The sequence below is a fragment of the Eupeodes corollae genome, chromosome 1 (genome assembly GCF_945859685.1).
Source record: "Eupeodes corollae chromosome 1, idEupCoro1.1, whole genome shotgun sequence".
Classification (NCBI taxonomy): Eukaryota; Metazoa; Arthropoda; class Insecta; order Diptera; family Syrphidae; genus Eupeodes; species Eupeodes corollae.
In genome coordinates this window covers 293,117,561-293,144,856 of record NC_079147.1, presented here as the reverse complement: position 1 = coordinate 293,144,856, position 27,296 = coordinate 293,117,561, and the positions used below count along the sequence as shown (strand labels likewise).

The window sequence follows — 27,296 nt, the reverse complement described above, 5'->3', positions numbered from 1 at the left end:
AAAGCAATATTGCAGATTTGTGGAAAAACCTACCCCCTGTCAGATTGAGAAAATTCAGGTCATAGCTTTTTATTTCAAAAAGCTCATTCCAAATCAATCATTCGCATTCTGGCTAAAGCAGGGTATATTCGGGAGAAGTGAACTATTGGTTCCTTTTCCCATTGATCTCTACAAATACAGCAGTGGGCATTGCGGGGGCTGTGCATCTTGCGTATTTTCATAGCCTCTAGGCCAGCATTTGGTTCATATCTTAGCTATATCATGCTTATCACAGATATTTCATGATCTGCTCTATTGGAGCAGGCTTATTTTAAATAAGTCATATCTACATAGAAGCACGAAAGTGTCCTTGAATACTTCTAGAATTCCATCTTTCACTTCTTAGATCGATTGTGGAGTATTGACATAAACCTAAAGGTGTTAACCCATTTATTACCAAAGAATTACAGAAAAATTGTAGCTTTTGTTGACATAACTTTATTAAATATGGTTAAAACAATATAAAAGTATTTTTTTTTAAGTTTGAACAATGTTTTTAAGGCTGTAAAATATTTAAATATCATGACATTTTTTGAAACATTCCCTTTCGACGCACAAAGCTATGGCGCATAAATCTCAGGTCCATCTCACTCGCATGTGGCATACTCTGCGCTTAAGGGGCTTTTCATTTTTTTTTTTTTTTGAAAACGTTGTTCCACGCTGGAAGCGATTGATCGTTTTCGGTTGGCGAGTTGTATACCTTAGAAGGTAATGCCTAGCAATATTTCTTTGGAAAGAAGGCAAATCATCTGCGACTTTATACAGTTTCCAAGCATACACCAAAGTAGAACACAGCATTGAAGTAAAAAGCGGCCACCACCATTTTTTGAATTTGATTTTTATTTTATATGCATTAACCGATTGGTCATGCAAGTCAACGCCACCCATTCCATTATTGTAATTAGCAATAAGATTTGGTTATTGAATATAAACTTTTTTTTTCTCAGCTGATGACCACCGTTTGACAAAACGTATTGTTTGAATTGTGTCAAAATTAGTACCCATGGTGACAACATTGCTATCATTCCACTTGACGAAAAGCACTTTATTGTTGGCATCGTAAATATGTTCAAAGAGATTACGTTTTTCTTTTTTGAACTGATTTTTTTTGGCCTCAATGGACATTTTTTTGTTCTTGTTTCCCTTGCTGTGACAGTAGCTCTGAATCCCTTGGCTCTCAATAACTGGAATAGCTTATAAGACGTAAAGAAGTTATCAAAATACATTACATGATCAGAAGGGTATGGGATTGCTTCTAATAGCTCAAGTACAACTCTCGATTCCAGTGGCATGTGACTTGTTTTCGTGCATAAAACCCCACTGCTGGTATTTTTTGCTCAAAAGATTCATCAGCGGCCTAAGTTTTGCCATTTTATCTTGCGAATTCAAATGAGAGTTATCCGCAAAATTAACATTTTTTTTTATGTCAAAAAAAAAAAACGATTTCGCGACATGTTGTTGACTACTAATGCTGTTCTCGTATCTTCATCCAATTTCCAATACAAAGATTCTCTTGGCACTGAGTGGTAACCACTGTTAAACAGAATAACAATAAAGATTTCGAGATCTTCTTTGTTGAAATTGAAGTTGTGGTCATTATGTTGTGAAGCGTAAAGACGACTCTGATCCAAAATTAGTTCCATGACATCATTATCGAAAAGAGTATCAAAAATGTCCACTGGAGATTTGTTTTCCAAAACAGCTTGCATATTTTTGTCATGTTGACACAACTTTCGGACTATAGTGGGTGAGTTTGGGATTTCCTACGTATGGAGGTTTATCTCAGACAATGGAACTTCATCCTCACTCTCAAAATCGTCATCTCTAATGAAAACTTCAACATTACCTGAAACATCATTTGGAATATGATTACTGTACAAACTTTTCGTGTCTATGTCTTCTTGGTCAATGTTGAAATCTGCAATGTCAATTTTTGCATTGCGTTCATCTTCTTTAATTGTATTTAAGGCATTTGGAAGACTTTCGAACCTTTTTCCATAAAATGCTGCTGTTGAAAATGCTTTGAAATCCATTCTAAATAAAAAAATATATGTACATATATCACATTTTCCCATTGTACCCAAGCGAGTACAGCTTACTTTGCGATTTAAGTAAGGCTGTGGTTCAACCGTAAACTTGTTCAATTTTCTGAACCCAAACAGGTACAGTGGGAGTATATGGGTATTCACAACATCCGCAATAAAGTCTTAAATCTATTTTGAGGCATTGGCATAGATCTTAAAGTGTTAATTCACATCTCGGTTGTCAATTTTGTTCATCTATTAAAGATCAGGAAGCTTTCCTTTCGGAACTGTGAACGTCGCTTCGCTTGTATGACATGACGGGTTGTCGTGTTAAAAATAAACGTCTCGTCGTGCACACCAATATTGGCTTCACAATCCTTAATCATAGCTCGGTTCGGAAATTCATTTACCTTCACACTTACAAGTGCTCATTTTCGAATAAGTTAGGCCCAATCATGAGGTCATTTTAAAAACAGTGATACGTTAAGAATAGGGAGGCTTTCAACAATCAATCTTGGATTTCCCAACGCCCCAATGACACTTCTTTGATGATCAGTGATGATGACCTAGATGAAAACCTGCAAAAAATTTCCTTCTAGCGTTAACTTAACTTCAAAATCCTCAGTCCAAGTCAGTATGCAAAATAATGTGTACTATTGTTTGTGAAGTACTTAATTTCAAACAAATCAAAGCGCAATAGACAAACCTGGGTTTCCGTCAACACTAAGACGCAATATTCTCAGTTATTTTTGATGCTCCCGGTCCTTACTCTCTACACCACAAACTTTTTCCAATACCCGAAAGTGTGCTTCAGATGACCCAAAAGAACTTGCAAGCCTTGTCGTTTATTATTCCACTTTTCGCAATGGCTTACTCGTAGTTCCAAAAGTCATAGATAGCCGTTCAAAATGAAACTTCGTGTTGAAAAACCCATATTGGTGTAAACTTCGCCATCAAGTCAATACCAAAGATTATCTAAAATGTTCATTTTAATTATTTCTAAAGTTTCCCATTCTATAGAATCGTTTCAAACAAGCCATTTGCATTGATTTTATTCCACTTCAAGTATGTACTCTGTATATTCTTATTTTACTGTTTTTAAACTTGAAACTTTTGGAATTAATGCCATCAATTTTCAAGATTGTAATTGATTTAAATGTGTGCTGCTGGGGTATCAAAGTTCAAGTAAATAACAATTACACATTTAATTTGAGATTCTCAAAAGACAACCTTGTATCCGATATAAACACTATTTAGTTATTTCCTCGTCAAAGTATGGTCTAGTAGTTAGTTCAAGGATATGTAAAAAGAAACCTTATAATCCGGTGGGTCGGTCAGAGTAGGTTCTGTTCTTATAAGCTACCTTAAAGTAAAACAAAAAAAAAAAGAAGAAATTCTTTTTTAATGTATGTAGGTCAGTTGTTCATGGTTTAAACATAATTTACCAATGCCGTTTTGGTTTTTTTTTTTCTGTTATTATTAAATTTTACATTAATTTATAATCCAACCAATTTGGGTTAAGTACAATTTTTCCAAAGATGTTTCATTTTGTTTTTTTTTTTGTGTTTTGATGGTTGATATCTATCAAAATATCAAAGTTCTAATAATGTTTTCGTAGTTTTTTGTTTGTTTTATCACGACGACGACTGAGAAAAGAGCTATGCAGTGATTTTTGTTGTTATTGTACATTTAATAAAAATCCATGCCAAATATGCCTCGTCGTATTCAAACACACAACAAACAAACAAACTATACTAAATAAAGTATGTCACAACGAAAACTTGACCTTAATTTAATGCACAGTTATGTGTAGGTATCTCTACATTCTGTATACACCTAGGTGTATAGTAGGATAATTTGTGAATACACTTCCACATTTTTGTTCAATCTTTTTTCGTTTTACACAGCCTACAATCAAGCTTCAACTCATAGTAGAGGTTCCGAGGTTCCACGTTCCACCTCAACACGTTTTCACATTTTTTTCTATTTGCTTCTAGCAAATTCTTAGTGGGGAGTGAGAAATGAAAAAGAATGAAGTGGACAACGAAGAAAAAAATATACAAAAATTGTTTCTCTATGAGACTTTTTTATTCTTCTTTTCAGTCTACGATTAACGCAGATAGATTAGGCGAGGGATAGAAAAGATTAAAGTGGAATTTTTCTAGCATCGCTTCGCGCCACCATAGCATAAAATATAGTAAAAATAATTCTAAATTAAAAAGTAGTTAACTTTAAAATAAATCAGGAAATAAATTTTATATTTAAAATTCAATTCAATGTTAAATAATAACAGATGACACCCTCTTAACCCCCCCCCACTGAGAAGTTAATTAAGTAATAAAAAAGAATTGTTCACAGAGCGAACAGACACTTGTTTCTCTTTCTACTTGGCAACTTATGAATTACATGGGTAATTTCAATTAAACAGCAATTGAGAATTAAAACAACAACAATTTTATCATAATATTTATAATAAAGCAAAATCTGAAAATGTTGGAAAAATGACAATTTTTTAGTAGTAGGTATGCAATTGAAATCCTTTGTTTTGTTTTTATTTGGGATTGTCTTCGGAAGAACCTTGAACTTTCATGGATTAATATGGGGTGGGAAAAATAAAATTGGAATCGAATCGAGACATTTTGTCTGGTGACGTATAGGTGATACTTAATTTATTAAAATTGAATCCAATTAAAGGGCGATAATTGGGTATAAGATAGCCGCGTACCTATCCGTACATATTTTTTCCTTATCTGTGACATTTGGATATGATAATTATATCAAATAAGAACTTAGTCATTAAGATTGTTCAGGAAATGGTTCCATTAACTAAATATTAGTGACTAAAATTGAAGTTGAAAACAATTCGAAGAAAAATGTTATCAAATAATTGTACATAAACTATAAAATAAATAAAATACCTATGGGTGTTTTTGAGAACTTTAAAAAATAATACAGGGTGTCTGGTTGTTTATTTATGTTTTTTTTAAATACGAGTAATGAACGTTGCGGTAGAGTGGTGGTGTAATTGGAATCATTGATCGTGCAGATTTCCCAGACACTACGTCGCTCTGGTCAAATGAGCATCGCGCGTTCGCCATCGAGGCATTTTTAAAGAGTAACAATTCGTACGTAATTGCGCGTGGACAGTCTTGTTCACATTACTTTAATTCGTTCGTGAGTGCTGAGGTTCCGCGCAACTGATTCGCCAAGAACACTCCACGGCCAGGGACCAGTCGATCTTCAAGGACTCCCGAAAACATTGAAGTGGTTGAAGAGAGTTTATGTGAAAATTTAGGACTTTCGATACGGTAAAGGGCACCCTCACTAGGACTTCCAAACGCTATTATCTATGAGTTTTCAAAAAAAGGGGCTTTAAGTTTCATTCATTCAAAATTCAAACTGAAAGATAGTGATTTTGTTTTACGCAAAAATATGAATGAGACGATGTCGGAGCGTTTTCGCATTGTGAATGCCATTTTTTTAGCTACGAGGCTCATTTTAAACAGGAACGGTAATAAACAAATCTGGCGTTACTGGGCCCCAGGAACCTATATACCTCGAAACACCAAAAACCATTGCATTGCCCCAGGATAACTGTTTGGTGCGCCTTATCCACACATGGGATAATTGGACCATTTTTTTTTGTTCGACAATGCGCGGGACAGGCGACAAATGTCATTAGTATCAATTACCGACAAATGATAACAGATTTATTTTTCCGAACCTGCAAGCTCATCCATTGTTTTTATCGCACACGTGGTTGAAAAAGAATGTTGCGAACGTACACACGGCTAAATATTCAATGAATTTGATTCGGGAACCTTTTCCCCAAAAATATATCAATCCTTTTAGGGACATCCCGTGGTCCCCCGACTTAACCGAATGAATATGTATGGGGCTACCCCCATCAACAATCCTGAACTCTAGTGAACCTAAAAGAAAACATTCGTCGAGAAATCACCGAGATTAAATTAAGTTTACTGAATCGTGTGGCGCGTAACAGAGGTTCCGTGCAAATCGACGGAAGAAATTTGAATGACATAATATTCAAAAATTGAAATCCGCATTATTAATCTGTCGTTTAATGTTTCAAATAAAGCAGCATATCAAATTAATTGTTATAAATTTAATTTTCAAATTATAAAACTGCCGTTTACGTCATCAAATTAAATGTCACTTTTTCGTTCGATCATAACATCGAGCGATCGGAACAGTACAAAATTGGAACACCAACAGTAAAAAGAAATGGAATTTTTTTTTGGCTTTTGGCAGTCAGCTGTTCAGTAAAATGAAATGTCATCATTAAAAAAAATAAAATGGATTTCTAAATTACATAAAACTTTAAATGCATTGTTTAAAAAAAATACTTGAATGTTGGATTGTTCTTATTCCATCAATCCTTTGCCAGAAATAAATCTTTAATATGTTCAAAACCTTAAATTTTACTGATAGCTTTAACCGGCCCCTTAGAATGAATTTTGTATTATTATAATCTGCACGACTATTTCATGGCATTTATTTGTTTTAATATGATTTCTGACATAGACTATTCATTAAGTCTAATTTTTCACTACTATATCCAATAATCTGGCCATATGGAGTCAATGATGGCTGAATATTGGCTGATTTGTCGCCAATCATTCAAAGGTTAACACTACCCCAATTTTTTAAATTAAATTAATTGAAATACTTTCAGTCGCACGAACGGGGGAAACTATTTAAAAGACCCATTTCTAGAAACAAAATTTATTAATTGATTTTGACAAGTTGGAACTTCTTGTTGGAACCAAATGTCATCAATGTTTAGCTGATTAATTTTTGGAAACAAAAAACCCTTTCAACAAAGCTAAGTATTATCCGTAATGACAGCTCTTTTTTCATTTCAAAAGAAATAAAGACCGATGATGCCGCCAGCGTGTGAAACAAAATCAGTTAATCAGAAATTAGTTCCATTCATTGCCAACCATTCTGAACGGAAATTTCAACAGCTTTCAGACATTCTCAAATGTCAAAATATAGAAAACAACTATGGACAATTCTCATGCAACTATAAAAGCACCCTATACGAATTGGAAGTCAACATTGTTGTTGATGATTAAACTATTACATGTTGTTCCAAAGGGATAGTTTGTTATTTTTCAACAAATTCTCCAAAACCATCAATACATAATTCTATGATATGGTTTTTAAAAATACTTTAAAACTTCGTGAGTGTCTTTTTTCAAATATGTTTAAAGCTTCTTCTACCGCAAAGTAATTTTGATGTTTGTAGAAAAGTAAAGGTCATGTTCAATCAAGGCTGTAAGCTTTAAAGTGTGCCTTTTCAAGGTTAACTATAATTCGAGGTCTTTAATTGATGGTTCCAATTTATTTATTTATTTATTTATCAACAATTAGAGATTATAATAACTCTTACAGACTATCGAAATACAAAATTTGTCTTAACATAAATTTAAGTCAATTAACCATAAAGAATAAGCTGAGCATATATTTAAATGCATCCCTACTCAAATGAAAATTAAAATCAATAAAATCAGATATTTGGTTAATTTCTCTGCCACAGCGAGATATTGGCTAGTTAACGGTATAATTAACTCTATGAAATACCTCATGGAATAAACAACGATTTTTAAGCACTCGAGTTGGAGCATGTAAATTTATAAGAGACAATAAAAACGGGCAGTCAATATGATATGATAAAATATCTTTAATGAAGATTATAGAATATATTTTGCGGTGATTTTTTAAGGTCTGAATGCCAAGAAGTTGACACCGAATATTATAAGGTGGCATAACATCAGCGTTCCATCTAAGTTTATAAATAACTATTCTTGTAAATTTTCTTTGAATTTTTTCAATTCTAACAGAATGAGTTTTGTAAAACGGATCCCATACCACACAGCAGTACTCCAGAATTGATCTAACATAAGCAATGTAAAGCGTTTTTAAGGTATAGGGATCAGTTAGACCTTTATAGTTGCGGACAACAAATCCAAGCATAGAATTGGCCTTGTTAACTAAGAATTCTAAATGATTACTGAAGCTGAATTTAGAGTCAAAAATCACTCCCAGATCTTTTTTGGTTGAGACTCTATCGAGAACTTTGTTTTCAATATGATAATCATATACAAAAGGTGAAGATCGGCGGGAAAATGAAAAACATTGACATTTAGAGATGTTGAGGTTTAATTTGTTGATTTTACACCAAGTTGATAAGCTTTGAAGATCTTTTTAATGAAGCACACAGTCTACCGGAACCTCAATGCATCTCAGAAATTTGAGATCATCGGCAAACATTAATGAAAAGAAATGTAAGAGAAAATCAGGAAGATCATTTATGAATATAAGAAACAAAAGTGGTCCAAGATGGCTACCTTGGGGAACACCCGAGGAAACATCTATTGGACTTGAGACGATCGAATCAATACGGACATATTGAATGCGTCCTGTAAGATATGAACGCAGCCAATTTAACAAGTTAGAATGTATACCTAGTTTTTCCAGTTTATGAATCAAAATTTTATGGGGAACTCTGTCAAGTGCTTTGGCAAAATCCGTATATATGACATCGACTTGAAATGCTTTTTTTAGATTATTTAAAACCAAGTTGGAGAAAATTGTAAGATTTGTAGAAGTTGATCTACCGGATACAAATCCGTGCTGAAATGGGGAATAAGTCTCTTTTAATAAAAACGAAAGCTTATCGCAAACAATTTTTTCAAAAAGTTTTGGTATTACGGATAACTTGCAAATCGGGCGATAGTTGGATATGTCCTGTTTTGGACCACTTTTATGGATAGGAGTTATAAAAGATTTTAACAAAGGATTCTAGTTATGGTAAACAAACAGACGACTTCACCTGGAAAATGTTTTTTTTTGGCTTGAAACATTGAAACAAATTCATGGTTCATCAAAAGATGACGGTTTTTAAAGCTATTTCAAAATAAAACCCTTCACCATACTTTGTAAAGCCAAGCAAAGATTGATTTTGGGCGAGCTTCTCAAGTGTCGTTTAGTAAAGGTTATCTAGAAAAGAATTTAACAGTGCTACAGGATGGAGCTTAAACATCAGATTTCAGCTTGTCAATGTATCCTTTCTCTATAATCCAAAACGGAAGTAGAAGGAAATCGCTCTATTTCGATTCCTCATTTTTGTGTAGATACAAACTTGATGCAAGAAAAATAAATCACTATCCAATACCTAAACAGTCTGAAGCTAGTGATAATTAAATACATATTACAAAATTTTCAGCGGAGATGTTTAAAAGCACCTAATATGCTGCACTTTGTTACTAAGGCCAGAAATACAAAAATCAACTTCTGTAAAGTCTTTTTCTTATAAATAAAATGCGTTCAGAATGACAAGTTAAATATATTTGTGGTCAGTTCATAGTTCTGTTGAACATTTTGGCTTTGGAAGGATGGATGACGAGGATAAAATGTTGGTTGAATTAACAGCTTAGTTATATTTTCCCTGATTTCATATGTTCCAAAAATCATTTTTAGGATTAAGCTGCGCAGATATAAACATTTTGTATTTGTTTTAATAAATTCCCTTGGGGGAAGTTTTGTTACGCCAAAGTTGAGTCAATACAGAGTCAAATCATACAAGAAATAAACTAAATATTAGGGGAACATTTCCATATCATATATTATCTCTCTTCCTACAAAAATGAAGTTATTTCCTTCAGCTTCGAATTCAAAAGAACTGAAGTATGTACAATCCAAGAAGTACAGTCCAACATGTATTAACTGACCGAAAGCAAGCAATTTCTAATTATTTATGTATATGACGTACATACTACATAATATGTAAAGTATGTACACATATATTAATGTCCAGTTTGGTATGAAGTCTTACAAAATCTCGAAAAAAAGGGAATAACATACCTCTCATATTTTACAAGGTAGAGTCGGTGAGAACCCTCATGCTTATAAGACAAAGAAACATTTTAACTAAACAATTTCAATGGAAATGTTTAATTTTGTTAAAATAAATAATTTCACGTCCACTCAAAGTAAGATAAGTTCATAGTAAAATATGATGTATTTATTTTAACAGCTACGTGCTTCATTTAAAAATTTAACAAAACTAAGTATGTTAGTTAAATTCGGGTCAAAGGATAAAGGATGTCATCTTCAACGCAGTACAACTAAGTACAGTATCCACAGATGTACATATTTTTAAGTACATATACAGTAGAGTATGTTGTGTCTCCTTTATGTTTCTCCATTTCGTAGAAACCTAAAACAAAAATAAACACAAAATATAAAGTAAATGATAAAATCAACCCTCCTGAATGTTTTTTGTCTGTTGTCTTTATTTTATTTTACCACTGCGAAAAACTTCTCGACTCAAGACTCGAGTTGTGTCGAGAGAGTGTGAGTCCTCGAACCCCACAAGCAAGCCAAGTAATCGAGGAGCAATAACCCCCCCTTAATAATACAGTCAGTAACCTGAGATTAGATTGTTTTTGTACAAAAATCTCTTAAACAGAGAAGAATTGCACAACATAAATTATTCTCTATATTCTATGTCCTACGAGCTATGGCCAAAAAGAAATACATACTTTTCTGCTTTAGAGTGAAGAGTTTAGTCACCCTTTTGGCCTGCCCCATATGATGTTCTTCTCTTCTTTTTTTTTTGTTTGTTCTTGTGTGATGTTGATGTGTGTTAAAACGCACCATTAAAAGGAAATATAGAAAATATAAGCTCCAAGCTAGAGCTCCTCTCTCCTGAAAATGCAAAAAACAAACAAAAAAAACATAGGAAAATCATGGTACAGAGATGGAGAAGAGACGACGAGAAAATACAGCAGCTTTTTATATGCGCTAGAGCTAGAGATGGATTCCATTACATCTATCTATCTACTCTACATGGTGGCTAACAACACAATCGATTACAAAGAATTCTGTGCAGAAGCTACCTTTTTTACTAAAAAATCTTCTTTGTTCCGTCAAGAGCAGCAGCATCCATGAGAAGAGAGTATTTTGTGTTTGAATTGCTTTTGGATTCTGGTGGTAGGATAACTTTTTATATATATACATATATAATTTGGTTTGCTATTTTGCTGAAAAAGGACCATAAAACCGGTCGATAGAGTTGGACAGTTTGTTTTTGTTGGTTTGTGTGTATTATGTACCTATGTGGAATCGAATATGCGTGTTCTTTCTGATTTTTGTTTTTTTTTTTGAAGCCTTTGAAAATGTACAAAACTGAATTGGGTTCACTGTTGTCTGCATCCTGCAACTCAGACGGTGTCTCTAGTAGAGTTTGTTCTTTTTTGTTCGGTATGTGTGTTGTTGAAGTTGTTGATAATAGTTAACGTATACTTTGGTATTTCATTTTATTTAAACAAAAAAAAGTTAAAGACTGGAATATAAGGTGGATATTATTTGTTATACTGTTTATTTGTTAAGTTATTTGGTTAAAATTTAAAAATTAAGTGTTGTTTTGATTGAAGAAAGGTTTTTGAATACCTATTGCAATTTTATGGGATAAAAAGTTCTAAGTATAGTTTTGGTGACATCGCAAAATATTTTATCTAATAAGAACGTAATTTTACTCAAATAGTTACTAAAACTAAATTCATTACAGAAATTAGGGTATTTTTGGATAAGAGCTTTACGTTGGTGGTAGAATGATAATCAAATACGAGTAAATCGATCTGTGTTTGAAGGCAGTCACTTGTGATTTACAAATGCATTTAGCAATAAAAAGACGAAAATCGATGTTAAGCTTTAGAGAAGAAAGAGGCACTTCATTTGCATTCTTTTAATTCAAATTAAGAAGATCAAGACAACTAGTTAGTTTTTCAAGTGTCAATTTTAAAATTTGGAACTTTACTTAACTAAGTATTACCTTCAGTAATTTGCCAAGAAAATAGCAATGCATTGTTATCTATAAAAAAATGCCACTAGCTACAAATCCATTGTTAAAATTTGGCAAGGAAAACATTTAAATGAAATTATGAAAATATTCATAAAATATAAATTAAAGATGTTCAGCTTTCAGTTAAACAAAAAATGTGACCAGCTGATATTTTGGCACAAGAAAAGTTTACTTCTTTTTTAGACTTTTCAGTAAACTTTCAAATAAAGTTGTAATTTGTTGGCAGTTACCCAGATACAAGAAACTTACTTTACCTGCAAGTCTTTTATGTCGGCTGGACCTGCTAAATAACAATATAAATAGAGTTACAAGACGCTTGCAAAAATGAACATTTTGCTCGTTTTCTTTTTTTGGTATATTAACAAACATCGTTTTGAGTTTAAAAAAAAAATAACTTTCGGTTATCGAAACAAAGAAGTAAAAAGGAGTCAATTACTCCTTCGAGTTCCATTTATTTTGTTTGTGTTGAAAAATTCAGCATGACAATAATTACTTTGACCATTTTCATTAGAAATAGTTTAACTGAATTTAATCGCTTTACACAGGCGGAAAGCTTGATGATCATCACAATTGAGACTAGATCTAGGCTGACTGTAGCAAAGTTGGGATCACGAAACTCACTATCGTAGTTCTGAAAACCAACAGGAAAAGCTGCAAATAGCCTTAAATATCTTGCCTTCAGAACTGCAATCCAAAATTCGTCCAAATTGACAATTTTGTGTTTGTTTTATGGCCTTGTCAACATCCTTTCACAGGTCTAGACAGATTTGTTAAATGGTTTAGGTTCATAATCGTGGGCAAATCCCCAAATTTTCTGTTTTCAAAATGTATTGATGCTATTCTATGCGACCAAAATCTAACTATGGGACCTACATACGTCATGCCACAAAGATTAGGACTACACGATTCGGCTTGATGGATGCAATATATAGAAATTGGTTTATAAGTGTTTCAAAGTCTCTAAAAAAAATTCCACGCATTTTGTGTTTATAAAATGTTGACTTTTGCTGACTTTAGGCATCTCTCTGTAAATAATCAAGTCTAGACCGAAATTCATAGAAAAAAAACAACAGTAGATAAAAGTTTTAAATTAAATGATGCAATTTTGTGTTTTTCTTTCTAAGGTTTAACTTTCTTTATCTTTTCTAAATGCAATACTCTCAGAAGACATTATTTGTTTCATTTTGGCAAACAAAAATAGATTTTTTGTCCGTTTCATTCTTTCGTCTATTTTTCTTTTTACTTGTTTCAAAATCAACGTACAATTTCTTGTTCCTTTTTATACTTTGTGCTCCATCAAATAAAAAGTAAAAGGTCATTGCCTTCAGAGCAGCATCATCATCATCATCAAAGATCAACAGCATCATCTTGTAGTTTTTGTTCGTTCATTCTATTCCACTTAGTTATCATCTGTTGTATGAAAACCATCAAATTGTTGTTCCTATTCCTTCACTTAGTACATTTACTGTGGTGTCTACTCGAATATGTTCAAGTGGGATATTTTGATGATGATGTTCTCTCAACTCATCTCGTCACATCACCTTAACTGGTTGGTTGCCATTGCCATGCTATGCCATCATCATCATCGAGGACAGGGATAATTCGTAATTCGACTTTCCTGACTAGTTAAGAACTCAGTTCGTAGATATATGTAAACTGTACAGTCAATTGTTTTAGTTGTCAATTCAAGTTTTTTGTTAAGTTTTATATAATTTTTTTAAGTCTGGGGTTAACAAACGTGGACGACGACGACGTGTACATAGTCTTAATGCAGAGACATACACCTTATAGACAACAATTATTTGTTTGTGGTATTGTTCATTTTTTTTATTTTGTTTTTATAGAATTTACTTTAATGGCTGCTATCGGACTATTTTTGTTTTGTTGTTTTTACCTAAAAAAAAAAACCCATCCAAGGCAATTTCATGATAAATGTATCAAGAAGGAAAAGTAACAAAAAAGGTCGTTGAAACGTTCTTCTTTGTTATCATTGAATTTTGTATTATATACTCTTTCATTTGATGCGATTGGCGTATTCAGTTAATTAGTTATAGTGTGACCATTGGATCCTTTTCTAAGTTTCTTTGGTTTCTGGAAAATCTTTGAAATTCTTTTTCTGAACTTTGAAGATATTAAATTAACAATACCATTACTTTTTTGAAAGTAAAGCTAAACATTTTATTTTATTATAAAATTTGGCTGTCTCATTCGAAGATACAAACAAAATTAGGGTGCTTTCTCGGCCATAGTAGAGTATTTTTGATGCGTCTTGATATTATTCGCATAAACTCGGTCTGCAGACAAAAACCTTACTTTCAAATCGCATGATTTTGGTGAAAATTGACGTTGGCAAAACATAGAATAACGCGACTAAGAAACTTGTCATGGAATAAAGCCAAAGTTGGTAGTGTAGCTTATGGCAAACACTTCTGCTTCGAGGTTGCTTTGAATGACATTTCTATTATTTCATCCCTCCAAAGAGCAAATATTTTGTTTTTGACATTTTTTTACAGCTGATGATCTACCAGACAAAGCAAATGATCAGATAATTGAACTAGATCTTCCGTTTGGAGTCACATTATGTTACATTACGTTCTTTTCCTTATGGTTGTCAAACGAAACGTGAGGTCGAAGCTCCATTGTGATAGCATGCATTGAATTGGCTGAACTTGTAAACGTCAGGCGAAGCCGAAGCTGAAGCGTGTTTGTGATTCAGCCATTACTGCCCCGTCTTGTCGGAACTAAATATCGTCCGAGTCATGATCTTTAATATCGGGGCAAAATAATCGGTTCCATCACATCAAATCTCGTTTATGGAATTGATTAACAATTTGCGATTAATATTTGTCACCTTTCGGCCGTAGGGTACACCTAGCCTGTTAGCAACGGCAGCTCTTCGACCATTTGGGGGTTTTCTGAGTCCATGTTAGTGTTTATTGTTTTAAAAGACATATCTACAGCGTCATTCAATTGTTGCGTATTTTTAACTTTATAAGAATGAAAATCAAAATACGATAGAAAGAGGTGTACTAAACTTTCTGTTGGAAAATCGATAAATACGGTTCATCAGCCACACTTACCCTTGTAGCATTTATGTTTTCATTTACAGGATAAAATCAATAACGCTTGCACTGTCGCTTTTTTATTTACCGATAGCTTTCGTTGATTGTAAGACGACCACAATCATTGTGTTATGCTCGAAAAAAAACTTGCTTGTTAAACGATCCATTATCGTAAATGGCATGCATTGAACAAATAATATGACACTTCAAATGACAACTGAGTTTGACAGGTGTCAAATTCTAGCGCAACCTATTTAAAACCATACAATTAGTGACCTTATGGACATGTATTCTAAATTTTGTATAAAATGAGGATGACAAGTCTGTATGTCTAGTCCTGATATCTAAGGTAGGACTGGGACTAGATAATTTCTTTTTGTCATTTGAAGTATGAATCTTCTCTGGTGAGGCTTATGACAAGTTCGATTCTTATCTTAGTAGTCATTACAAAAGTAATAAAACATTGGTCGCATTCACAAAGCTAGTGGCTACGTAGTCAAGGGATTCTGGTTGGCTTAATTTAATTACAAAAGTAGTTGCAATTTCTTCTCCGACGCGACGTAGTGTACAAAGTTAGTGGAGAATGATTTTGACGTTTTAGAATCATCTGCTCTGTATTAGTCAATAGTATGACAGTTCCAGATTGACTAGCTTTGTAGTGTAGTTTTGCATTCACAAAGCTAGTTGAATTTTGACTAGGTAACCACTAGCTTTTTGAATGCGACCATTCAAGAAATAATATGACAATTCAAATGACAGCTGAGTTTGACAGGTGTCAAATGCTAACGCAACCTATGTATTTAAATTACACAATTAGTGACTTTATGGATATGTATTTTAAATATTTTTATGAATTGTGGAGTCTGAAAAGTCTGTATGTCTAAGCTAGGTCTGGGGCTATGATCATTTCTTTTTGTCATTTGAAGTATAAATCTTCTCTGACGAGGCTCATGACAAGTTCGATTCTTATCTTAGTAGTCCACTTAAAGGCATTACAAAAAGTGAAACATACGTACATTTTTATCTTCGACTAAGCTATTGAACTTTCATTTCATGGAATGAGTCTTAGGGATGTTTGTGTGTCGAATTTTTGTATTTAAAGTTGTCTGATTTATTTAATTTATTTATTTATCTTATGTTTGGTCACACCAAAGCATGTGAGAGAAGATTGGTGGGGCATCACTTGATTCCTCTTCGTCTCTACCCCTGTTATATATATGTATATTTTTCGCCTTTTGTGTTGATTCTACTACTTCTACTTGTTCTCAATATTATTTTGTTCTTTGTCTCTTAATCTCAAAGTCGAATATTGCTCTCACAAGCAATTTATATTTTGTTCGTTGTTTTCTTTTCTTACTTTTTTTAAAAATTATTTATTGCTCTTTAATTTATCTACTAAATTGGGAGACCAGAATCTTTGTGTTTTTATATAGTACATACAGGTACCTACAGATGTATATAAATATACTTTGAATTTTGTGTTGTACATAATGTTTTAGGATACTCATCCGTCATTCATATAGCTTTTCTTTGTTGTTTTGTTTTGTTTAATATTTTTTGTGAATGAGCTTTTTGGTCTGAGAACTCGAACCCTCACATATTTCACTCCGTCAATAACCTTGATCTTTGACGAATGATATGTCTTTTTATTTATAGGTAGGTACACTTTATACTTATAAATATGTATGAATGTATATAAAACAATTCACAAAGGTGATGAACTTATTTATTTTTTGCGATGCGTGGAATGAAGAAAATATAATCAATTTATTTATAATAGATTGGATTTGGGGGTGGTGGGTGGTTGCAGGCGAGTGATAAAAGTGAAATAACATAAGAATACTTACATATGTGATCACATAAGTTCGTCGTGTGGTTTGGTTAGGTTTAGTCTGTTGTGGTTTTATTAGAAAATGTAATAATAACAAAAAAAAAGTAAATCGCACATTGCATTTTTGTAAAAACGGCACGTGGAGGTGAATCGTCAGAACAAAAATAACAACAAAATTTGTTTATAGATACGCGAGATAAAATTCAATGAGAATTATTTATGTAAATTAGCCTTACAAGTAGGTATGAAGGTATTCCAATGGGATTCCCATTTATTTTCTTATCATACATAAGAACACCTTGTGTTTGTGATTTTGTTTGAATTTTTTTTATTATTTTCTCTTGTTTTGATTCAATTTAATTTTTTTTTTTGAAAAAAAAAACTGCTGATTCATTTTTAATAAAATTTAAGGTGAACAATATTTTATCAATAAATAAATGTATCATCAACTGAGAGTTAGAACTGAGCATTGTGAACATTTAATTCATAGCGAACATTTGGAAAATTACAAATCGTAATATTTAGAAAGTTGAACTTGACTTTTAAACAGAGCCAAACAAGTTTTATTGAAAGATCAAACTCCAGACTTGTGCAGTGTCTTTCAAGCAGTGGTATATTATTTTATGGTTAACTATTGTTAACAATCGTTGGCTCTTGTCGTTACCAAGTTTCAATATTATTATACATAATTTGTTACAATATGACATCATCAAATTGTTTTTAAAGAGCCTAGTTACATCAGCGCAATAAATAAAAGATAAATATATATATATATATGATATAATTTGAATGTTACAATTGAAAAATAAGAATATGTCAAAGCTAGAACGTTTTAAGAAAAAAATTATTGATTTAAAAATAATTTTTTAGCGAAAAATAACTGTAGAATTAAACTTTTAAGTGATTACCGATCGATTGCATTTCAAATCAAATTAAAACACAGGCAAATAACCATTGAAAGTTTATTCTGGATTAATTTCATAGATAGCTATAACCGTTCCATACACCAACACTGTTACCCTCTGTAGTGACGTTGACAGGATTGAAAGATTAGATGCATTGGACAAAAATGGATCATTGCTTTATCCAACGCCAAACGGTACCATTGTTTTATAAGCTTGTAGAATAAATAAGTAATAGGTTAGGATAACGTGGCTGCTGATACAGAACCCACACACTTGGGCCTAAAGAAAAGGCACATTGTGACACCACATGAATCTAGAGAATTACTTCTTACTAGTCGAACCATTTTGAGCTTTTTATAAAGCGAAGAAGATATTTGATATCCTTATTAGCTAGTTCACTGGGATTATCAAAAAGGTAATCTCCCAGATGAAGTCTGCGTGTTAGTGAAAGAGCAGGGCAAGTGCAGAGAAGGTGAGAGATTGTTTCCTCTTCTTCCCCATCCATACAGCTCCTGCAGAAGTCATTTGAGGCTACACCAAGTCGTATTGCGTGTCTGCCTATAAGACAGTGTCCCGTAAGGACACCTATTAGGAAGCTAATATGAAGTCTGCTTTGAGATAACAAGTCTTTAGAGCGCTTTAGGTCCAGTGAATGCCATATGACTTTTGTGGCTGCGCACGTTGGTAAATTGTGCCACATGACGGTTCCACTTTTAGCTAGTTCATCGGCTCTACAATTCCCTGTGATGTCTCTGTGGCCCGGCACCCAACCGAGGTGAATGTTAAATTGCTGCGCCATCTTCATAAGAGACGATCGACAATCGAGGGCCGTTTGAGATTTGGTTGAGACAACGTCAAGAGATTTAATAGCAGCCTGACTGTCAGAGAAGATGCGGATATCAGAAGTTGATATCACGTTTTCTCTTAGCCAAGAGAGGACCTCTTTTATCGCTAAAATTTCCGCTTGGAAGACGCTACAATGATAAGGGAGGCGGAAAGAGATGCTTAGATTAAGCTTTTCTGAGTACACACCACTACCAACTCTCTCATTTGTCTTGGATCGATCTGTGTAAAAATGAATGCTTTTGTCATCCATTAGTTTTTTGTCTTCCCATTCATCTCTGGATGGAATGGATACCTGAAAGTTTTTTCTAAATTGGGGTTTTGGAATAGTGTAGTCTATATACTTTGGTATAGAACCGAAGAGGTTCAAAACGATGGAGTGTCCCACATTGTTTTTGGGCAATTGAGATGAGGCGTTCAGTCTTATAGCTGTACCCGCTGCCACTTGTTTTCTGAAGATGTCGAGGGGTTTCAGATGTACGCTGCTGAGTGTGTGGTTCTCAATGCCCCGCTGATGCAGAGACATGCAAGTGCGTTGGACTCTGCTGAGTTTGTCGTAGTATGCGACTTTCCCCAGTGCAATCCACCATACTGCGACCCCGTTCATAAGTATTGGTCGGATGACTGATGTGTAAAGCAAATAGGTTATGCGAGGTTGAAAACCTCATTTGCTTCCTATGGCTTTCTTGCCAGTGAAAAGAGCTACTGTAGCTTTCTTAACTCTTTCCTGAATATTGGGTTTCCAATTTGATTTTTTGTCTAATATCAGATAATAAGTAATAAAATCCACCAAAGTTTCCTCGAACTTGCAACCAGCAGAGGAATTTTAAATTTATTTCCAAGGAAAAACCAAGATACCTTGGAAAGGCCTCAATTGAGTCTATTGACTTCTGGTTTTCTCACCGATCATAACTCAACGGGTACCCACATGAACAGAGGGTATCATGCCCAAACCTAGCTAAAAACAGATTAACAACACTCGAAAAACACTTTTTCCACTGAAATTCTCTTAAAAATCTTGATGGTTGTTCAGGGAAATGCTCCTACATTCCTAAATCCACAATAACCTTTTCCCAATTGCACAGCTATTCTAATCTTCATATTCTAAGGAACCAAAATGGATCCATTGAGCCATTGCTGATGCAAAACCTAATATTTCTTTTGATAAATTCTTGTCCTTTAAAGTAAATGGGGGCCTTTAGTACTCAATAAAAACTGTCTAGAAAATTAATTTAATTGCCTCCTGAAATTGAAATAAACCTTTATTTTGTGAAAGTGACCTCAAGGGTGAATGTTTATTACCTTATAGAATCAAGAGGCCTCTTCCGTTTTTAATGTTTGGTTTAAGAGCTTAGTAATACAAGTATATTAATAAACTAAACATTTTTTACTTGACATTTAAGGTGTAAGTTCAAAGTTGAGACTTAGACAACAACATTCTTCGCCTTGACCCTTTTTTCTTTGTTTTCTAGAAATAAAAACGAAAATAATCTATTAATGGTCATATTGTTTTCGAAAGCACACGATTATTCTACGATGTTGATATTGATATCCAACAATTTGTGTGTTTTGAAGTTGTGTTTTTTTTTTTAAACAAAACAACAACGACATGATGAGGGACAAATAAAATATATCTCTCTTTTGTTCATTAAACTCTACTTCCATGTTTTAAAAACAATGAATCAACTTTTGATGAAGGTTTTTTTTAAATTTTTTTTATTTTCATTGCTTTCAATTTCTCTCGAATAACAAATAAACAAACAAATACAAAACACCATATTTGTCGATAGACAGGAAGATAACGACGAAAGATGCAATAAAAAGAAAAAAAATCAACCCAAAAGCCAGTCTTATCTTTCTTTGTTTAGATTTATTGAATTCGCAGAGAGTGTACATATTTTTTAATTAATAAAGAAACTAAGCAGAAACTCAAGAAATCGAATTTCCTGTATTTTAAATTATAATAATAATAAAAATATGAAATGCAAATGAGGTTGCAATTTTATTATATTATGTATATATTTTTCTCCTCCTGCATTCTTTGTTTTTCCTTATTTTCTTCGTTTTTTTTTTTTAAATAAATTTTATTGTAATGCCTTTAAATGAGAAATGATTGGTAAAATCGTTGTCTTGCTTGAGGAGTCTTAGTCGTCTACCACCTCATTTATAATAAAGTTCTTTTTTTATTTTATTTTCTTGGCCCTCCTTCTTTCTCTCCCCTCCTCTCATCTCCTCTCCTCTCTCTTGATTCATGGATATGAGGAATGAGAATATAATATTGCAATTGCAATTTGGAAGCAAAAAGTATGTCAGTCAGTTGAGTTAGTCTGCAAGTGAGCTCCGTGTAAAGTGGGTCATAAATTGGAGCAAAGTTTGTTGTTGTTGTTTTTTAAATACCTACATATATAATATACATTAGTTGAAATTATAATGTACGTACATGCATATAAAATTTGTAATTGACACAAAACTCTTGATCTAGATTTCAATCTTCTCATTTACACTATCAGTTTTAATTTGTAGTAATATGCTTTGGAATTCATAACACTTATAAATGATTTGACTGCCGATGACGGTGTGAGATGCTTGAAGAAAGTTTTTTTCTCTTCCAGAAATTACTGTATGGTGCTTTTTGAATTCGTGCTGTGTTCTTTCTTTTATGTTATCAGTGGAATCCATTCAATTTATTTTTTCGTTGATTAATTTTCCTGTGATTGAAAATCATTTACTTCTTTAGAACATTGTCCCAATGGTTGTGACATCCTCGTGACATGCTTAACGACCTGAAAAATTAAATTGATAATGTTTGAAATCTCTGGCCAGTTATTTTTGATAAACCCTTAGCTTTAAAATTGTAATAAATTAGTTTTTAGATTCTTTTGTAAAGCTTTTTTATTTCATTTGATGAACAAAAAAAGATACATTTAAATAAAATCCGGTTAACATATCATAAACTGGCTTTTAAAAACAGGCTTTGTCTTGGTTAAATTAATTCTTAAAAAGTAACAAAAACTGATCAGACGACTGTATGCAACGGTAGTGAGTCATTGTTTATATTAAATAAACCCACGGTATTCTCTTTTTAATGGACTTTAGTTGTAAGTGTTTCCGGAATACATCTGGACTGAACCAAGAAGTCGTTCCACTTTAAACCTTAAAAGAAATAAAAAACTGCAGAACTTGTGTATTTTTTTGTATATTCATGCATACATATATCACGAGACAGACATGCAGCTATAAATCCTCATTCTGTTAAATGATTGTGCTAAAAAAGTGGACAGTTTTACATATGATTTAAATTAATTGTGTATTAAGTTTCATATCTTTGTTTCGAATGAACACACTTGTAAATGGTTATTTTATAAATCATTTGAAAGACTGAATGAATCATGGATTAACTGATTTTTTTTAATTTAAATTTGAAATTAGTATACAAGTTTCATAAAAACGGACATTACATCTATGGCTATAGTAATAGTCTATCGTCTATCACAACAATTTTTTGAAATACTCGTATATTGAATAAATATGTATAAAAATAATTCTGAAAACTCTCATTTCAGATTTGAAAGTAGCACTAATAATTGACTCAAAGACGTATTTTTCAAAACCATAAAATCGTGTACATTACACGTATCACGCAGTGCTTGAAGTGATACACTCAAATCATTTATTTTTTAGCTTTCACATTGTCCGCTAAGCCTCCGATTCGTCTTGATATTATGTTATTTGCTGGTGTTCCCCAGGGCTCCGTTTTGTCTCCGACACTCTTTCTTATATTCATAAATGATCTTATGTCTGCCACTTCTAATCCATTAACCTGTTTCGCCGACGACAGTACCCTCAGCTTTTCATACTCGTTTATAGATTCACATCCTTGTCCTTCGGATGTGGAACTTCAACGGCAGCGTATGATAAGCTCATTAAATTCTGATCTTGACAGCATTGTACAATGGGGAATCAAAAACCGTGTAGAATTTAATGCTTCGAAAACTCAATGCTGTCTCCTGTCGTTAAAGCGTAACATACCCCCGATGCCACTATCTATGAGTGGCACTTGCATCCAAGAAACTAATCAACTGTCAGTACTTGGTATGTGTATCACAGATCACCTTTTATGGAACGATCATATATTTAATATTGCCAAAAATGCTGCCAGGTGCTTAGGATTTCTCCGCCGGTGCCAGAAATTTTTCACCCCTTCTGATCTGGCTGTAATTTACAAAGCCTTCATCCGTCCAAAGCTTGAATATAATTCGCATATCTGGGCAGGTGCCCCCAAAACAAGTTTAAATCTCTTGGATAGAATACAAAAAAGGGCTTTAAAAATGATAGGCGATAGAACTATAATTGAAACATTTACATCGCTAGAACACCGCCGCAATGTTTCATGCCTTTCGTTGTTTTATCGATATTTTTACAAACAATGTTCTGTTGAACTAGCCAGTTGCATTCCACCCCTTAAACAATTCAGCCGTAATACTCGCACTTCCAGGAATGCTCATCAGTTTACCCTTGAGCTCAATTTCGGGCGTACTGTCAAGTATAGAGATTCTTTCTTAAATCGCACATCGAGAATGTGGAATGCTTTAGCCAACTCTGTTTTTCCCTCCCATTTTGATGTTCAGAACTTTAAGACCAATGTGCACAGGTATCCCTTTTGTAATCCTTCCCTATTTTCCTAACGCTCGCACTGTGTTTAAATATAAACATATAAAGGGTACTAATAACCCATTGAGTGCCTGCATATTATAAAAAAAAAAAAAAAAAAAAAAAGGAACGGTGTCAACAAATTTGTTTGCTTTTTACCCCAACAAACATTCAACAATGTCTTCAACACATGGCTTTAATAAGTTTTCAATAATGGTATGGCCTTCACCAGTTTGCGCTATTAGGAAACTTAACAAATAGGATGCCATCAACACATTTTCGTTTACTACTTTTGAGTGATAATTTATAATGGTTTGAGATTTAGTAAGTTTAGCATACTTTCTTTTGAAGAAATCAGTCAGTTTGCTTTTGCAATCTGGATGAATCCCTGCAAAGTGACTGATTTTTGCTGCAAACATTGCACTGTTCGACAACACTTTGCCGCAAATTAAGCATTTAGGTTTGTTGCCACTTGTCTCAGCAAATCCTAAATTCAAATATGAACCGTGGAACATCCCTTTAACTGATCTTTTTTCTGTAGAATCGATCACAGTGGCACTAGTAGTTACTAGACAAACTATCAAACTCAAAACCTTGAGAAATCTCTAACGCCGCCGCTGTCTTTGTTTCGTCATTTTTCTTCGCACTAAAATAAGTACATATATGGAAAACAGAAATTGAGCAAACAAAATTAAATCATTAAAATCAATTTGTGCGGTTAAATGGATTACTATTTTACGTAAATTATGATTTTGTTTGGACATACTCTTCAGTTGAAGATTCTTCTGCAGCTTCGGGTGCTTTTGCGGAGCATTCACTTGCTTTTTTCAATGATCCAGACCTAAGCCAGCGATTCATTCGAAAATTGAATGCATAAAAACAAAATAAATTAAATCTCACGCACATGAATTGAAAAAACAAACTGTTTCTATTTCAATCCGCACTCTCACTAGTCTTCGTGGTATTGTATGTAAATTGGCGTTTCTCTTTTTTAGTTCAGAGCTCTCAGCAGAGTCTGAGCGAGCAATATAGAGTAGAGTAGATTTCTGAGCAGAGTATGTTCATGGCTCTCTGATTTAATTATGAAACAACTTTAACACTAAATGTCATGATTTTAAATGTTGTCTGTTTGAAGGCGTTCAAAATTTTCTTTAATCAAATTAATTAAAAAAACAGTCATAGCGTTGGTCCTGAAATAAATTTGATTCATAAAAATGCTAAATGCAATTAGTTTTTTCTAGATTATCTTTCCTTCTGCACTAGAGCGACCAGCCTCTTCCACCATTTTTATTGTTTCGACGATGATTTTTTCTTATTTCCCAGCTTTCAAACATCAAATTGTTTGTGTTCAGCATTTTACTCCGTTTACTTTGTTATTTTATTCTGAGCTCACAGAGTACGTTCTGAACATGTTCAGAACTAAAAAAGAAACACGAATTCGAAGCTCTGAACGATTAGAGCTCAAAAAGAAACACAATTGTTCTTTTGACAGTTCAAGTTTCGCTCTGAACTAAAAAAGGAAAACGCCAAATGTATCAATTATCAAAACTACAAGATCAGAAGCTTAAAATTAACTAGTTACTAGTCCCTCTTGGAATTTTGTACTTTTTCAAATATTTCCACGGAGCACTTGGATATTATTCGGGGAGCACCAAGTGCTCCGGGGAGCACACTTTGGGAAAACCGGCTCTATACAATAAAATGAAGACTTATATTATAAGTAATGAGAAAAGGCAAGGTACTAAAAGGATTTAGAAAACATCTAGAAGACGAAAGATTTTTACTTTGCAAAAGCATGATACAAATTATTGTTGTAGAAAGCCTTCAAAGCCTGTTTTTGGATGTCTTAGCATTTTTAAAGAGGCATATAATTTAAAAAAAAAAACTGATATGATACGAAAATTACATATTCCAAAAAAGGATAACTTTAAATTATTGTTTTGTTTGTGGTGCAAAAAAGGAATCCATTTTGCCGACCAGTTTTATATTTGATATTTAGTTGAAAATCCTTAAATTACTTTTGTTACGTTATGGCAAATTTTGTACTAACCTGTTTTACTCTTTGAGGAGTTAAGTACCACATTTCAGTCACAATTATTTAAAGATTCGTTTTGTTAGAAGGCTAATTTCGAATCTTGCTTTCAATGAAATGGTTTTAAAAAAGATTCTGTTCCTCCAAAATTAAAGCTTCGATAACATAACAGCGTGCTTGGGTTCAATCGCTATCTAAGAAGAATATCGTCATATAACACTTTTTCCCAATTATTCCATCCATAACAAAAATTAGACACATTGTCACCCAAGAGAACCCTTACCCCTTAAATATTATGCTTACACTTTCAAGTTTGAATATTGATTTTATGAGCTAGGTGTTCAAACCTTCTGACATTTGGGGAATAGAAAACATTTTTTAATCCGTTCCACTTCTTCACGCTTTAAGACCGTATTATGAATGATATATCGAATGTTCGATTTTAAGCCAATATTTTTGAAATCACTCATTTCACGAATCCCATTTTGATGTTCACTTTAAAAGCCAAAATGAGATATTGCTTTATTTAGAAATAGTCTGTTTTTTTCCTCACACTCGTAAGGATACAAGTGACCTTTCTAGAGCTGACTTAATTTTAAAATCTCGCTGCTGATATCTGGATAGGCGGCGTCGAAAGATCAGATTTAGATTTTCTTTTTAAAGGTGCAGTGTTTTGCTGTACTTATTGATTTGTACAATAATTAAAAACTATGTCAAACATTTGGCTATTCTTCTCTTTAAATTAAGTGCCTTCTATGGCAAATACGATTTTGTACTCATAGCATTTTTATGGAATAGTTTGAAGACATTAATCTAATGTTTCTATTATCTTAATCAAAGCTGTATATATTTCTCCTAAACATGTTAAACATCTACATTTTGCATATGATTTAAACACGATTTATATCACTTTGTTTCAAATGATCTGATCAATTTCGTAGATGTTAATTTTAAAGATAAAATGAATCATGAGGTCATAATTTTGAAGTTAAATTTGAACTAATCACAACAAAATGGATCATATACATGTGTTTATTCAAAATACAAAAGTTTATTTAAAAAAACCGGCTTTTATTTGTTCAGTTTTGTTTTCTACCATTTGTTTTAAATTACTCATCAAATTATTCTTCACAAACAAACGAAAAAAACTACGTGACTAAAGATTAAAATGCATACCTACTCGTAGATAAAATTAAACACATTGACTAATTATTTTTAATTTGTTGACTCCTTTGTGAATTCGTGGTTTAATTAAGTAATGTTTTTAATTTTTTTTGTTTGTCTAAATATAAATGTGAAAAAATACTTGCAGGCAGGGAAAAACATCATCACACCTTTTTGTATTTTATTAAGTAGGATAGTTAATCTTTTGTTTTACTTTTCAAGCATAAAATTAAACAAGATCTTTTTGTTTCATTACAGTTTTCAACCAGGCCGAACTTTATATTTATAATAGTTGTAACACAGGGCTCCCAAAAATATACGACACAACTTACAAACAATCAGTGAAGAAAACCAAGACCTGCTTGGACAATTATTAATCCAAAAAATCCAAACAAACAAATCAACAACAAACAAAAAAAGCAAACTAAAATCTCACTAATACGGGACAAGAAGCAAACAAAAGAAAAAAAAGAAAAAAACTGTTTTGTAGGAACCTCTTTTTTCAAGTTTATTAGTTAATTGGCAAAAAGAGGACTCCTCGACACCGACAAAATTTAATTTTCTTTCTATTTTTCAAATAATTAAAAAAAAGTTAAAAATCTACATTTACTAAATAAGCATAACAAAAGAACTCTCAACCTAGGTAAATTAATAACAAACAAAAAATAGTAAAATTATAATAAAAATAATATAATTTCTTTTGTATTTAAAAAAATCTTAACAAATTATAAACAAAACAAAGTGAAACGCGTCGCGTTTTGTGCGTTTGAACTTACAAAAAGTTAAAAAAAAAAACCATAACAAAGCGATTTTCTCTCTCTGCACGCGTAAAGTTATTATAACAAAAAAAAAAA

The 27,296-nt window shown here is 32.8% G+C and overlaps 1 long non-coding RNA gene across 1 annotated transcript in view; it reads left to right on the top strand.

Moving 5' to 3' along the window:
* The window catches only part of LOC129940383 (uncharacterized), a 36,455-nt gene extending 9,414 nt beyond the window's left edge, over positions 1-27,041 (top strand). The window contains exon 2 of the long non-coding RNA XR_008780674.1: positions 26,701-27,041. This is a non-coding gene — a long non-coding RNA (uncharacterized LOC129940383). The remainder of the gene's footprint in view (positions 1-26,700) is intronic.
* Positions 27,042-27,296: the final 255 nt, after the last annotated feature.